Consider the following 6,000-nt stretch of genomic DNA (forward strand, 5'->3'; position numbering starts at 1 on the left):
CATTTTTGTTCTTTTCTCTATTCCCTGATCAATCTTAATCCAAGATTTTATATTCTTTTTGCCTGGAACTATTATAATAGTCTCTGGCTAGTGTTTCCTTGTCTCCACATAGCCATCTGATTGCATTATTCCTCTGCTTAAAATAAGTAATTGCTTTTATTGCCTATAGATGAAAAAATCTGAATTCCTAAGCTTGCCATATAAATCTTTCCTTTGGTTCCCATGTAAATTTCTAGCCTTTTCTCCAACCAATTTGTCCCCTAAAGTCTCCTTCTGTATTCCTTGTCCTTCTCATTTCATTGATCTGGTCTGTTTCCAGACCTCTCTCTCTCTCTCTCTCTCTCTCTCTCTCTCTCTCTCTCTCACACACACACACACACACACACACACACACACACACACACCATACATTCTGGCTACACTGAATCTGTAATATCTTTACCCACCTTACCCACTTAAGGTTTCTTGAATGTGTAGCCCCAAACTTTCTTATTTTATCTGAACTTTTTTTGAACTTTTCTCTGAACTTTTTTGCCCTAGTAAGAATTTATTATGTTCATCTGTGTTTTTAACTATAGCACCTAACATACTATACTGCAGTCATGCACACAAATAGCTATCTTCTCTATTATACTGCAAATTCTTCAAATGCGAGGACTGTGCTTATTCCCTCTTTTTGCTCTAGCAGCTAGTTCTGTGCCTGACAAATAGAAAGCACTCCATGAATATTAGTTGGGTGAATGGAATTGCTACAGTCTTTTTGGCCAGGGGTTGCAAACTGCAGCTAGCAGGCCAAATCAGGTCCCCTGCCTGTTATTGTAAACAAAAGTTTTATTGGAACACAACCACTTCTACTCATTTACATATTGCCTGCAACTCTGTTCATGCTATAATGGTAGAGTTCAGTAGTTGCGACAGGGATGATAAGGTCTACAAAGCCTAAAATATTTACTATTTGACCTTTACAGAAAAGGATTTGATGACCCCAGCTTCTGGTCACTGAAGAGTATGCTCTGTAAATGTTAAATGCAATTTTATATGAAAAGTAAAATTTTTATCTCTGATATCATTGTTCCAATTTGCTGCTAATTTGTTCATGCTGGATCCCATGCCTTTAACTGCATCAAGGGTAGAATGTTCCTTACTGGAACAAAAAATATTTCTGTCCAAGAATCTCTCAAGCTTCTCATTTCCTTCTTTGGGAGTTCTGTTCATCTGCCATGAGGCCCTTCTCTTATTTTGCTGAACCACTGGATGGTTTGGAAAAAATTGCTCTGGAATCATAGGCTTAGAAGATTTAAAATAAGGCAAAATATTTCTCCTGGGAAATATATTAAAAACTTTGTGTATTTATGGCTTTCCCCAGCCCAGATTCATAAGTCTAAAATAATCAGCCAGCGCCACTGGGAAGAACAGGCTTCCCGGCTGATCCAGGAAGAGACGTATCCCATGAACGCCTTGTGTCCTTACACGTTGCTTTGGCAGGGTGTTAATGGGATTACCAACGCTTCATTTGGAGAAGGTTTGGCCCAGAATATATATCTGGATTGTACCTGAATACCAAAGGAGGGCTTCCTGCATCATAAACATCCCTGAGCCCTTGCATAGATGTTAAAACCTTGGGTGCCTTTGTTGTGGTCCTTAATTCTGTTAATCGCCCTAGGTAAAGATTAGCTGCTCTTGTCAATTTAATTCAGCTTCAAACAAAGCAACAAGGTCACTATTTTTTCCCCTTCTCTCTCTCTCTCTCTCCCTCTCTCTCTTTGCAGCACAGAGGATTGAGTTGTCATGTAGCTCTAATAGGCAGCGCGGGGAATCGTTAGCTCACCTCAACGCCCTGACTGATGGGCACTTCACTTCAATCATCTGCCTGAGCAGTAGTGGCCCAGTACTATTGACACTGTGTCAGCTGCGAGAGAAGATGCCTTAATCGGCCTCGACACCTTCTGCATTGATTTGACAAGTTGCTGTAATGACCTTCTTGTTTTTCTGAAGGATTACTGTTTACTCGGGAGGTGCTGCTGACTAAATATACTGCATCGTCATGGAAACGCTGATGGTGGAGGCTGCCTCCCCACCAGGCCCGGGGGGGGGGGGGGGGGGGGGCGGGGGGTGACATTGATAGCAGACCGAATATTTCCACGAATTGGTCTGTCCTGATAGGGCTAATCCCAGCCCCACTAATCGGACCTACTCCAAAGAGCCAACCGAAATTAGGGACCATCCTGGTCAGATCCCCTGTTAAAGATAGTTTGCTCCAAAACTCTTATTTTTCCAAAATTCATGTCTGAGCTCTCCTTTTAGAGAGAAGGCACTGTTTGCTGTGACCACCTCCTGAGTGCACCTGGAACTTATTACCATTTACATTTTATTGAAGGAGGCTGCCTCTTCCTGGACAGACGCACCCTTGCACTAGAAGAGGCCGTAGAATGGATACAAAGAGAAAACACTTTGAGCACCTGCCATGTACCTGGCAGTGGGTTCGCTCTGTTACGTTTATAAATAAGAGTTGCTCTATACATGTTAGTTATTATTATTATTATTATTATTATTATTATTATTATTATCCTATTTCATCAATTCCAAGGTACAAGATTTGCTCATCCTAATATTTCTGAAGTCGGAAATAGTTGTGATGTAGTTGGAAGAAAACATTCTATTGACACCTTCTGGTGAGAACAAAAAACAACAGCATTAGAGTGTCTTAGAGTCAATATTGCAGATTTTTGCAGTGAGCGTTTTATATGGATTACTTGTCTGAATCCTTACACAATCTTACACAGTTATCCATTGCATTTGGCTGCAAGTAACAGACACTTGACTACAGAGGACTAAGCACAACAGGATTTATTTGTCTCAAACAGCAAGAAGTCCAGAAGTAAGAAGTTGCTGGCCTTTTGCAACTCGATGTCAAAGCCAAGGTCCCAGCAATTCTCTTTGTCTTTCCTCAAGGCCCCCAGATAGCTGCTGAAGCTGAAGACATCACATCCTAATTGCAGATAGAAAGAAGGAATAAGGGGTATCTGGGTGGCTGAGGGGGTTAAGCATCTGCCATTGGCTCCAGGTCATGATCCCAGAATCCTGGGATCAAGCCCTGCATCTGGGCTCCCTGCTCAGTGGGGAGCCAGCTTCTCCCTCTTCTTCAGCTCCTCCTACCCCCATCTCTCACTCCCTCTTTCTCTCAAATAATAAAATCTTTTTTAAAAATGAAAGAAGAAAGGAAACCAAAAGAGTATCAGTTTAATCAGCCCCCTTCCTAAGGATTCCTCTACATTTCTCTCTTAAAATCTTTCCCTTTTCTTTTCTTTCTTTTTTTTTTTTTTTTTTTTTTTTATCTTTCCCTTTTCTTGACCACCCCTATATGCAAGGAAGGCCGGGTCTTTCTAAAATTATGCCATATTGCCACCTCTACCAAAACTGGCATTATGTTACTAAGGAAGAAGAGCAGAATGGATATTGAGTGTGTCTCTGACTTCCCCTATGAGTAAGTATTATACGTCCATTGTACATGAAATTGAAGCTTAAGAGGGGAAGTGATTGAAGCCTCACCCTTGTCTGATGAAATTCTTATTCTTATTCCTTTATTCTTATTCTTATTCTTGTTCTTATTCTTATTCTACAGATAAAAGATAAACCAAGCTTACAGAGATTAGGTAACTTGACCTCATTGTCTCACATTTAATTTACCCTTGAATTTTAGTACTATGTACTATATACCACAGGTCATTCTGGGGAAGGCTTATATTCAACGGCAAGATAATTTGGGGAGGAAAGGAGGAACTGGGCTAGGAAACATGATTGAGAGTATGTTTTTCTTCTTCTTCCAGGGATCCAGCCAGTGGTCATGGGTAGAACCCATCTTCACAGATGTCTGTGATTTGTTTGATGTTTATCAAGCGTGCACAGAATGTCTGGCTGCTTTTCCAAGAATCTTGGATGGAGACCATCTGCCCATCTTTTACTGCCTACTTTAAGACTTATTGGCCATGCAAGTGTTTTATCTCTTGGGCTTTTGTTGACTTCTGCTTTCCCTGGGAAAATCCTGAGCAACTGCAGCTGTGATTTAGAAGATGCTTGAGAAAAAAAGTGGTTGAGACCTGGGTAAAGGGTAATGGAGTGGAAAGTCCCAAGTGTGATAAAATTGGGAGAGATGATTAGCTGAGGTAATCTGAGTCAAGGTACCTAAGTAGGGAAGGTGGAGAGGTGGTTTCTACTTCTGATTCCCCTTTTCCCTCCCCACCCTACCTCTCAATACACACTACATTCCATGTGGTTATGATGAGGCATTAATCATGGAACCCCATTTAGCCCCTGGCCCTAAACTGGGCACAAGTCACTAGGCTAGACCCAAAGTGTGAACAGATCTAATGGTTATCCCAGTGATTTGGGGCGTGACCCAAGTAGAGCCAGTCAGAAACCTCCCTGAGCTTATACATGTTGACTGAAAGAATGGTTTTCTTTCTCTTCAATCATGGGCCATTAGTGTAAAGGCCTGAGGATGCTAAAAATCATCTTTATCACTACCTGGAAAGAGCCTATCTGAGAATGACACAATCATACAGTGGAAAGTGAATCCAGACATGGAAAGATAGCCAGAGAGCCCTGACAACATCATCAGAGCACCTGGATCTAGCAATGCCTGAAGCTATATATCTTATAACCCATTTCAAATTAGGTTAAACAAAGTAACAGCAACCGAACAACAAAGAAATTCACTGTCTGCTGTAACTGGAAACTTTCTATCATCTTTGATAAAAATGGTCCTGACTAATATCTAGGAATGAAGCAGCACTTCTAAATAAGCCCAAAACATAGCCAACTAAAAAGTTTAAAGGAACATCAACAAGGCAGTTGTGCAAGACTGTATGGAGAATAAGTAAAGAGTGAATTGGGAAGAATGGTTCAAAGTTGAGTTTGAGAACGTGGAAGATGAGATATAACTTTTTATTTTTGAGATATAACTTTACATAGTGACATATATATATACATATATACACATACACCTATATACACACACCTGTATATGCACCTGTATATACACACCTGTATATGCACACATGCGCATACATAAATATACACTGTATTATCTCAAGGATCTACATGTGTGTGTGTATGTGTATACCGTTATTTTTCAGATCTACTAGAGTACTGTTGCGATTGAATTAGTAGTGCTTGGAGACAAATATGAATTTTCTATACAATCCTTTTCATCATTTTCTAAAGCAACAAATATGAAGAAAAGATTCACACTACTTCACCAAAAGGTCAATGAACTTTTTTTTTTTGCTGTGGTCTGGTGGCTCACTGAAAACTCTCCCCATCTCTTTCTCCCAGAAGAAGCCTGAGACACGCAAAACCTGACGCTGTGTCCCTAGTTCGTAAAGCCACTTCTTTAAACTTTTTCCTTTAATGAGTTTAAAAATTCAATAATAACTATGCATATTGGTGCAGAATCAGCTGTGTCATCCTTGTTTGCGTTTTTCACTATTAAAATCATGTATTTATAAATATCTTCATGGAAGGACGCATGCATATTTCATATGCCGTCCTAGATGTGCTTTCTACCCAGGTTGTCAGGAAGCAAAATACAGGCATATATGAATTGTTCAACTAGATCATATGCGACTTAGTGAAATAAATACTAAGATGACAGACTCTTAACAGTGATTCACTGTAAAATTGCTAATAGACTGTACATTGTCTGTTATGCCCACATTGTGTTTCCACTGAGTCAAATTAAAGGGTGAGGAAAGTTAGATTTGTGTGTCACTCTAAATTGAAACATGCTTCAATATGCTACTTGAGCATAATAAAAGAATACCTATATACCACCGTATGTTGGCATGGTAATGTATTAAGCCAAGATAAATGGGGCAGTCATCTGAAGCAGAAAGTAATGATAGCCAAATCAGCAGTTAACAAGCTGGGTGCCTGACATCTATCAGGTTTTGAGAGAGAGAAAAAACAGGAACAGTCCTTCTGATCAACCTCTGATGAGGG

General features: G+C 40.1%; 1 long non-coding RNA gene across 1 annotated transcript in view; it reads left to right on the forward strand.

The window, feature by feature from the left end:
- The window catches only part of LOC111095505, a 28,797-nt gene extending 23,136 nt beyond the window's left edge, over positions 1 to 5,661 (forward strand). Inside the window, exon 3 of the long non-coding RNA XR_005357588.1 lies at positions 3,828 to 5,661. This is a non-coding gene — a long non-coding RNA (uncharacterized LOC111095505). The remainder of the gene's footprint in view (positions 1 to 3,827) is intronic.
- Positions 5,662 to 6,000: the final 339 nt, after the last annotated feature.

Source organism: Canis lupus, chromosome 4, assembly GCF_011100685.1.
Source record: "Canis lupus familiaris isolate Mischka breed German Shepherd chromosome 4, alternate assembly UU_Cfam_GSD_1.0, whole genome shotgun sequence".
Lineage (NCBI taxonomy): Eukaryota > Metazoa > Chordata > Mammalia > Carnivora > Canidae > Canis > Canis lupus.